The sequence below is a fragment of the Belonocnema kinseyi genome, chromosome 8, assembly GCF_010883055.1.
Source record: "Belonocnema kinseyi isolate 2016_QV_RU_SX_M_011 chromosome 8, B_treatae_v1, whole genome shotgun sequence".
Lineage (NCBI taxonomy): Eukaryota > Metazoa > Arthropoda > Insecta > Hymenoptera > Cynipidae > Belonocnema > Belonocnema kinseyi.
The window spans coordinates 71,912,854-71,924,123 of NC_046664.1; positions in this window are offsets into that span (position 1 = coordinate 71,912,854).

Below are 11,270 nucleotides of genomic sequence, written 5' to 3' on the forward strand. Positions count from 1 at the left end.
AATTTTTTTTATCCTCCTGGAATTCTGGGCAGCCTTAAATTATTGCTGAACTAGAGAATGTCGAAGTGCGTCTCGTCATGAATGCAGAAATTGAGATTGGTGATCAAAGGTTTAACTTTGGACACTGTGTGTTTAGTGATTGCGGTGACAGTATTGCGGTGATCTGTCAATATCACAGTGGACGCGACAGATCGAATGCAACCGCAAAGACAAACCGGCTTCCATCCTGGCTTGTCTGCGGTATTCGCGACTGTCAAACTTGCAGAATAATTCGGACAGATTGCTCCGTTCTTTGGCTCTCGAGTTATGTCCCAAATGACTTTCCAACTGGCGTGATCATACCTACATACATGCATGAGCATCAAAGGTTAAGGTAAACTATTCAATGAAATATGCGGATCGGAGAGGCACACATTATAGGAGGAAATGTTAATTGTGATTACACTCAACTCCCGATATAAGACCCCCCGCTTACAATGTTCGTAGAATTGTTGTCCTAGACAGTTTCATGATGAGTGAGCCACGGCAGAGAGAGAGAGAGAGAGAGAGAGAGAGAGAGAGAGAGAGAGAGGCGGTGCTCAGTCAAGCTTGAGACACAGCATGATGGCCGCACTCACAGCGCACTACTTGCATCAGGTTGCGCCATGCGTCCAAACACAACAGAAATGGTTCACGCGGCCCTGCATGTTTTCGTTTGGATTCCCCCGATTCAGGGTCAAGGCCACTTTAAGTCATGCGAAACCTTTTTTGTAACGGGAATTGAGTGTAATAGTAACTAGGAAGGCGACGCCCTCTGCTCATTTTGCACGACAACCGCCCATAATGTTTTTCATATTCTTAACAGTAAAACTTTTATTAGTCTTTAGTCAATATTATTTAAAATGTTTTTATTTATTTACAATTATGCGAACCAACCCCCCATTTCGATAATGCCGACCTTGGGCTCACTCCACAATTTGACACTTTTTTCAATAATGGCACTTTCTTACTTTGCCTTAAAAGATATTTTTGAACTCCTTCGCTAATTGGTTAAAATAATATTTCCGCCATTTTAGCGAATCATGACTCAACGGAAAACTAAACATTATTTAATAATAATTTAAAATAAATTACATCAATTTTTAACCAAATTTCTTTAGTTTCAACCACAAAAAATAATTTCTTTTTTACCAAAACGACGAAAAGATGAAAGATGAAAAATATCTCGACTAAGTAATTTAAACAGTGAATATAATGTTAGTCACAATTCAATTTTATTAATAATTTGTTTATATTTTTCTTAAAATATGATGCTTAAATTTTCATTTCTTTGAAATAAATTTCAAGTAAAAAACGGAGATAGTACTAAACAGATTAATTTTGTATCAAAGGCGCGAATTTTCAAGTCAAAAAGACAAATTTTCAACAAAAATTTAATTTTGTACCAAATAGTTAAATTTTTACGCTAAATATACGAATTTTCTACAAAACATTTGAACTTCAAATCTAAGAATGTAAATTTAAAAAAAAAGTTATATTTTAAGTAGATAGTTTTATTTTTAAGAAAACAGTTAAATTTTCAATTTAAGAAAATAATTTTAAGAAAGTAGTTTACATTCTAAGTAAGGGTTTGCATTTTCTACATAAAAGATGGAGTTAAAACAAAAAAATGTAGTAGTTGATAATTTAAAAGATTAATTTTGAAGCACACAGTTGAATTTTCAATAAGAAGTTAATTTTTTCACTCAAAAAAATTATTTTTTAACTAGAAATCTGAGATTTCAACATAAAAGGGAATTTTTTTAACAAATTACACATTTTTTCAACTAAATAGTTTGAACATTAAATGCGTTGCGTGTGTCAATCAAATTAATTTTTTGCTTGGTGTGTTAGTGCAAATTTCATTGAATTAAGTTTTAGTCATTACTTGTTTCATTTTATAAGATTTTTAACCAAGCAGTTGAAGAATTTTCTACGAAGCAACTGAATTTGAAACTCAAGAATGTTAATTTTCTAAAAAAAAAGTTAATTTCCAGTGAATCAGTTAAATTTTCACTAAAATAATTAAATCTTCATCTAAAATAATTACTTTTGAACGGTCAAAAAATGCATTTTCAACTGAAATTGTAAATTTTGAGCCGAGAAAATAAACTTTCAGAAAAGTAGTTCAACTTTGAACCAAGAAGATGAATTTTCCACCTAAAAAGTTCAAATTTTAACTGAAATTATGAATATTAAAAAAAAATTTTTAGGAAAGTAGTTTAACTTTGAACCAAGATGATGGGTTTTTCATCTACAAAGTTGAAATTTCAACGAAAAATGTAATTGTTGATATTTTAACAAAGGAAAAACATTTTAATAAAAAATAAAGAAGAGTTGATTATAACTAACAAAAACTAATTTTCAATCCAATAGTTTAGATATTTTCTACAATACCTTATCTTTCACGCTACCTACATCATTTAAATACCTTCTTTTCTTTGACTAATTATATCGTTTTTTGTTTAAAGCAATTAGTTTAATGAATATGTTTCTTGCATAATTTTTCTTCTATAATAAAAAAATTATATTCAAGTATTAGGTGTTACTGTGGAATTTATTTGTTCCTGTAAAGATTCGATTTGAGTCAGTATCGTTCATACACAAAAGTTTGGGTATTTCGTACAGAAAAATACTCACATCTTTTGTACTTTTGCCATTCGTTAATTGCGTCATTAATTTCAGCAAATAATAAGTTTTTATATTTTGGTGGAGGAAAGAAGTATACAACAAGTATACAAGTGACAACTTTTTCGGCAAGAAACTTTTCCAAACAAATACTAATTGCCTAAATAAATGAAAATAAGTTTAAAAATACTTTGAAACTGGTCACTTGTCAAATAAAAATAATTAATGTTGAAATGAATAAAGAAAATATTTGGCATGGACTTTACATAAAACTGCTACTTTGCAATTGTTTTGGGAATTTTCCGGGCATAATATAATGGGGGTTAGGGCAGGGGTCAAAATTAGAAGTGATTTTGTCTAAATTATTCCCAGAACATTCCTTAAGAGACTCCTTTTTTGGCCCACATCAATGTAAATAAGGATATGGAAATAATAGGAAAGTAAAAAAAATTAGTCTGCACAGAAAAAAAAAAAGTTAGTCAAGCAGGGGGTAAAAGTGGATGGGATGCGGAATGTGAAGAGAAGAAAAAGGGAGTGAACAAAGAATTAGGAAAGTGGAAAAAAGCAAAAAGTAGTCAAAAAGAATATAGGAGAAAAAAGGATGTATATACTGAGTTATGTAATTAGAAGAAAGAGGAGGACCATAAAAGATATAAAAAATAGGCGGAGAAGGCTAGGACAGAAGAAGAGGTCTGGAAGGTAGTAAATAGAGAGAGAGAGAGAGAGAGAGAGAGAGAGAGAGAGAGAAGGAAGGAAAGGAGTAAATCGGAATACTGCGATGGTAGATTAAAGAAATATTTTATGGATTCGCTAAGAGGGGTAGAAATGAAAGTTAGGAGAGGAGACAATTATGGTAGTGGATGGGATCAAGAAGAGAATATAAGAAGGGAAATACGGGAGGAAAAAACTAAAGGATAATGTGAATGTGATTATGGAGAGGAGAGGGATGACCAGAGTTATGGTAAGAAGGAGTAGTGATACCCATAGTGAAGAGAAGCAGAGGAAAGGACGTTACAGGTTATAGGAAAGTGAATCTAATACCAACATTGTATAAAGTATATTTAGGTCTTAAAATATCCACCAAATCCAACAGGGTTCGGAAAACTAATGAACGTGATGGAAATTAGTAGTGTACTCATATGAGATTTAGAAAAAAAAAACAAGAGAAAAGGGGGGGGGGTAGGATGGGAAAAGAAAAGGCATACACTGGCATACATGGACAATATAATGTTGTTGGTAAATAATGAGGAATAGATAACGGGCTTAATTCCTTAATGGGATTAAAGATGGGAAAAAGTATAATTTAAATGTAGTAAAGAAAAGAGAATCAGGCTTAGAAAAAAAGGGAAAATAATTGCCTGGGCAATGAAAAGTAGTTTAGAAGAAGTGAAGGAGTTTAAATATTTATAGTATGCCTTGCAAACAAATGGAGATCTTTGAGCTCGAATAAGAGAAAGGATACATAATGAAGCTAGAGAGGGAAAGAGAAGGAAGAAATTTAAGAGGAAAAGAGAGGGGAGTTATCGAAAAACTGTTTAAAAGAGGTGGAAGAAAGAAGAGTGATGGCGATAGAATTAATGGCATGAGAAAAGTTCTTTGATGCTCGAAGTATATAGGAAGGGACTGGAGTAAAATATAAACAATTTGTGAAAAGGGAGGTGGGAGATGATTGAGGAATCAAAATATAAGATAAGTACAAGAGGTATAAGATGATAAATAGGAATGAATACTTAAAAAAGAATGTTATAGGGAGGAGTATTTTGAAAAGGGAAGGGATTTATTGAAAAAGAAAAAAAAACATAAAAGGGAGTGAATGGGAAGAGGAAACATGAAGCCTAGATGGGAAAGGTGTAAGCAAGGAATGGAGTACATTATGAACACATTATAAATAAAAAAGAGATGAATGAACTTAAAAAGTTTGATCTTCTTTTGTTGTTAGAAACTCTTTGGATTATTTGTGGTATTAGGAATATTACGAATTAAAAACTTTAAGAAGAATTATTGACAAATCCACATAAATTATTAACATAGATCTGCTTCTGATATGACATTGCCTCTAGTAGATCGAGAGGAATCACACATGAGATGAGAACATACTTCGTGTCAACTTGAAACTCCTATCGAACTATCTATTGTTCTAGTCAACATATGTGTGTATGGTTAGGATCGTTGAATGCCAAAATTTCAAAAGCTGTCCAAATATCTGTCATAATATGAATTAGGTATTGATGCAGACATTTTTTTTAATGATGAAACTATTTTGCTACTTAAAAGAAAAGTGATACTAAAGATACTATTTTCTCATAGTTGTCCGCTAATACTGCTATCTTTTTCAATTTTCTAGAAAATTATCATTATATACATAATTTCTGGTACAATTTTATTGTTTATTATAAAATAATATACTAGTTCCTCTTTCAACCAAGTAGTTGAATTTTCAACCAGAAAATATGAATTCTTAACAAAAAATTTTAATATTTGTTATGTTAACCAAGAAAAAATTTTTATTTGAAAATAGTTGATTTCTCAACAAAAAGAGATTAGTTTTCAATCAAGCAGTTGTAACTTTAACGAAAATTGAGCTTTCTAAAAAATAGATCAATTTATGGCCAAATAGTTAAATTATTATTTTTAAAAATAAGTTTTTAATACAGAAGATTAATTTGCTAGTAAAAACGATGGATGCTCAGCAAAATACATGAATTTGTAATCAAAAAGTAGACTTTTTCTACCTAGACAATTAATTTGATTCCAAAATAGATGAATTTCTAACGTATTGTATACATTTTTACCTGAATAGTTTGAACAGTGAATGTGATGGTTTTTTACTAAAAACTGGAGTAGCTAAATTTTCATTTAGGAAAATTAATTTTTAATAAAAAAAAGAAGTGTTCTACTGAATTGTTTCATTTTCAAATCAACTGCACAAATTTCTTCACAAAAGTTTCATTTTAAACAAAGAAGCTTCATTATGAACCAAAAGACCAATATTCAACCAAATATTTTATTATTGTTCGATATTGTTAAAATTTCGAGCTGAAAATAAGAATTTTTTAAGAAATGGTTGAGTTTTAAACAAAACTATTGCATTTTTAACCAGAAAAATGTATTTTCTACCAAAAAGAGGTATTTCCTATAAATAAATACATTTTAAACTAAATAAATAAATTTTCAACTAAATTGCTAAATTTTCAAGCAAAAAATATGGTTTTTCTACTGCACACTTAAATTTTCAACGAAAAAGTTAATTTTAAATCAAAATAGATTAACTTTTGCTCATACAGTTACATTTTCAATGAAAATAGGTGAAACTTAAAATGAAAAAATAATAATTTTAAAACAAAAACGACGAATATTTTACAAAATAGCGAAATTTGCAACTAAACAAATTTTTTGGTAAAGAAAGAAAAAAGAATTTCAATCAAGTTGTTAAATATTTAAGTCAAAAAGCAAAACATTATTGAATTTTCGATCTAAAAACACGAAGTTTGTTCAAAACTGCTGAATTTTTAACAAAAAAGTTAGGTCTGAACCGAAATAAATTAATTTTTATTGAAGAATTGAATTAACAGTTAATTATTTTATTACAAAGTCACCTTTTTTAATTAAGAATTCAAAGTTGTTATTGAAAATTCATCTTTTTGGGTTGTAAATTTAACAAATTGCTTAAAAATAACTTTTTCAGTTAAAAATTCATAATTTTCAGTTAAAAATTTAACTGTTTTGTACAAAATTCGTCTTTTTAGCTTGAAAGTTCAAACATGTCGTAAGAAGTCAATTTTTTCGTTGGAAATTCAAATATCAGGCTGAAAATAAACTTTATGGTTGAAAATTCATATTTTCCGTTCGAAAATTAACTGTTATATTTTCATATTGTTGACAATTTTTTGGTTAAAAATAAACTTCTTTGTTAAAAATTAAAATATCGCGCGTTGAAAATAAGACTATTTAATAAAAAATTTATCTTTTTTCGGAAATTCAACAACTTGGTGTAAAGTCAAGTATTTTTTGAAAATTATAATATTCAGATGAAAATGTAAGTATCGTTCTTGAAATTCGTATTTTTTTAATTCGACTATTTATAACTTGGTATTGAAATTTATTTTGGTTAAAAAATAAACTAGTATTTTTTTGGATCAGAATTCATCTTTTTGGTTGGAAATTGAATTCAACGTTGAACTAATTTTTTCAAAACTCATTTTCTTCGGTTGAATTCAAGGATTTTTTATTTAAAATTAGAATCCTTCTTGTTTGAAAAATATGCTATAGAATTTCTTGTTGAGAATATATCTTTTTGAGTTAAATATTTTATTATTTGGTGGAAAGGCTAAGTATTTTGTTTAAAATTTAAACATTTGATGAAAAATAACTTTATGGTTGAAAATTTACATTTTTTGCGTTGAAAATTAAACTTTTTCCTAAAAAATTATTCTTTTTCTTTAAATATTTAAAAATTTGATGGAAAAGGCAAATATATGGTTTAAAATTCAATTATTTAATTAAAAATTAGCCTTCTTGTTAAGATTTTATATTTTTGGTTTGGAAATTCAACTGTTTTGTAGAAACTTTATATTTTTTGAATGAATTCAGTCGATATAAATTTTGTCAATATATTAATATATTTCTATGAATTTAAAAGAGTTTCATCAAAAGTAACGGTATTCCTAGTATTTCAGAGATTTGGGGAGATTTTAAAATATTTTAGGCGATTTCATAGAATATCAAAAACTCCATGCGGGATTGAAGAATTGCCTTTAATGTTATTTGTAAGATTTTAGAATATTTTTAAAGATTCCGAGGAATTTTGAATATACAATAATAAACCAAGAAGTTTTTAAAGAATTTAAAATATTTACGTTTTTTTTTAAATCTGAAGTATTTTTCAAAACATTTAAATAAGTCAGAGGAATGAAAAAAATGGTACGCTACTTTTAAAAGTTTAAAGGAATTTTTAGAAGCTTTAAAAATTTTAAGGAATTTGAAAAGATTTAAATACTATTTTAGAATATATTTAGAATATTAGCTATTTTCATGCGGTTTTATATAGAATTTCCATAAATTTAAAAAGAATCTAGCGAATTTGGAAGATGCAAGAACATTTTTTGAAAAAAAAAGAAATTTCTAGAATGTTGTACAATACTGTCAAATAATATAGAACATTCTGGAACATTAAAAAACGTCTGTTACATTTTGTATCATTCTCATATGTTCCCAAACATTTGAGAAAATTCTAGAACATTCTAGCAGAACGTTATAGGATATTTCAAAATATCCTGAACAAATTCCAGAATATTCTCAGAATGCTTAACAAAGGTATAGAACATTCTAGAAACGTTGTTGAGAAATGAAGGACATTAGAAATAGTTTCAGAATATTTTACAACATTTTTTTAAGGGTGTTAACAATTATTCCAGAATATTCTAAAAGTTTCGATTGCAATTCAAATAATATATAATATAAAAAAACTAGTTTTTACATAAGTGAAAGTACTGTTTATGCTAAAAAATCGAAAAGTGTTTTTATAAAAAAATTCAAACAAAGATTGCATCTTCATTATTTTCATAAAATTTCAGCCCTTATTTCGTAAATTCGCTTTACCAAAAAACAGGTATAGACCGATTTGTTGAATATTTCATTTAATTACAAGATAAATTCAGTGATTGCATCGTTATTTGAAAACCAAATTGACAAATGTTCTTTTTTGAAATTCTGACAGGAGTATATAGTAATGCATCAAATCTCAATTAACTGAAAATAAAAGAAATTTTACAAAATTGTAACGAGCGTGCTTTTTGGGAAAATGTTACGACTTTTTTTTGTAGGTAATAAAATCTGAATATTGGAAATGTGGGATTCATTATTTTTCACTGTTTTCATTCTCTCTCGCGAGAGACCCGCCATTGAGCTCTACCGCTATTGAAATTCAGAATTATTTGAAATTACGGGATTACTGGTTTCAGTACTGAGTTATTGAATCGGTTATTGTACTCGCTTCCTCCTTTTGCCTCATTTATTTCTATTCGATTTTTAAAATTACGCGAAGAACCCCAGGCGAAAAAGTATATATAGTATCAGGAAATATATATAATTTTCATTTATTTTAGAGGTTAAAAAAAGGAAATTGTATACAGCGAAGAAAACCCTAACCATTCAATCAAGAAGATTTCTTTTCAAATAATAATTAAAAAAAAAAATTAAAAAAAAAAATTTTAACAAAAAAAAAACTTTCTGCCAAAAAAGACGAATTTATAACAAATTAGATACATTTTTAATAAAATAGTTACACATTCTTTAACTAAAGAGATGAATTTCTAACCAAAATAACGAATTTTCAACTGAAAATGTAAGTTTTTAACAAATTAATTCAATTTTTAACAAATTAGTTGAATATTCAACTGAAAAATAGTCTTTTTCAATGAAAGATGTAATACTTAATTTTCCAATCAAACAAATTTTTATTTTCAAGTTAGAAAAATTGAATTTTCATCCTAAAGAGATGAATTCCTAAACATCTTTCAGGTAATTCAAAATTTATCAAGAATCTTCAGAATAATTTTTTATTTTTTCAGAAATTTAAGACTTGTTAAAATGCTTTGAATTTTTTTCGTAATCTGTAGAAGATTCATATCGTTTTAACCTTTGTAGAATTTTCATATTTTTAAAACTATTTTTAATATTTTCAAAGATTATAACTTTTCTAAATATCTTTTTTAATAGTTTAACTTGTCCTTTTTTTAATTCTGACAAATTAAAAAATGGTCTTAAAATTTTCCAGAATCTTCTTTGAACATCTTGGAACTTTTTACGAATTCTTTTAATATTCTCTTGAAATTAATTTATTTAAATGAAACCACATTTTTAATATTTCCATGAATATTCAAAAACTTTTTTATTATCCTGAAACATTTCAAAATTATTAAAAATGTGCATTTTACTTAAAAAATTTGAAATGCTTCTGAAATGTAAATTTTTAAACAGAATTTTTTTGAACACACTAAATATTTTTTTTTATCTTTGAACGTTAACAAAATGGTCTTAAAATCTAGATATTTTTTCATGATTTTAGACAGCTTTTCAAATTTTCTCAAAAAATTAATTTTTCAAAATAAAAAATCATTCTATTTTTTACAGAAATCTTAAGAAAATTTTTTGTCATCTTGGGACCTTTCAAAATCTTTGAAAAGCCTTTAAATTTTTTCTCGAATCTTTAAACTTTTTATCAAGCTTTTAAATTTTTAAGATAATTGCTAAATTCTCTACACAAAAAATAGATTTTTTTAACCAAATTGTTAAATTTCTAGAAAAATAATTAAATTTGCACCAAATAATAAAATCCTTAATCAGAAAACATGAATTATTTCCAGTCACCTGCATTTTTAAACTGTACATAATAATTAGAAACTGTTTTGATCCATTTATAAAAGATTCTCGATTAAAAATATTACAAGATAAGGATTCTGGTCTTTAATTGCTAATGATGAATGAGAAATTATAAACTGTTTTTTAAAACATAAAGTATTCCGTAGAAAATTAATTTGTTTTTAAGATTCATATTTTGGCCTTGAAAAGCGAAGTAAAATGTTTTCTGGCTGAGAATTTTTTAGATTTTTTTGTTGTTGAAAATTTGCCTTTTTAATTTAAAAATCCATCTATTTTAGTAGAAGCTGCATCTTTTTTACATAAAAATGTAACTGTATGGTTGAAAATTCGGTAAGTTTATTAAAAATTAATACTCTTTGTTTTAAAATTCAACTATTTTATATAAAAATTATTTGTTTAAAATTCATATTTTGGTGTTGAAAAGTCAACTGAAATATTTTGTCGCTATAAATTCAGATTTTTTTTTGTCTTTTGATTTAAAAATTTACCTGTTTAGTAGAAATTTAATCCTTCTTGAATAAAAATGTAACTATTTGGTTGAAAATTTAACAATTTTGTTAAAATTTCATCCTTTTAGTCAAGAATTTAAATGTTTTTTTGAAGATTCAACTATTTCATAGAAAATTCACTTTTTGTTGAAAATACATATTTTGGTGTTGAAAAGTCAACTTAAAACGTTTTCAAACAAAAATTTAACTTTTTTGGTAGAAATTCGTTTTTTCGTGTTAAAAATTCAAGTATTTTTTTAGGAAATTTACTTTTTGTTTACACTCAATTTTTAATTTTGAAAAGTCGTACTATACTTTTTTTGTATGTAAATTCAAATACATATATTTTTTTTAATTTCTCTTTTCTATTTAAAAATGTATCTATTTTAGTAGAAATTTCATCTTTCTTGCTTAACAATACAACTTTCTGGTTTAAAATTAATCTTCTTTGCTTGAGGATTTAATTATTTTGTCTAAACCACTTTGATCGGAAATAATTTTTTTTTGAAGATTTATATTATTAGAAGAATACTCCTCTCTTGTTGAAAGTTTAACAATCGTGTTGAATATTGGTCTTTTTTAAATTGAAAATTCAACTGTATTGGTATAAAATGAAATACTTTGTTGACCTTTTTAAATAGAGGTTTATCTCTCAGTTGAAAATTTAACTATTTTGTTAAAAAATATTCTTTTATCGCTAAAATATCATATTTTCTGTCTAAAAATTCAACTATTGCACAGAAAATTCGTTTTTTT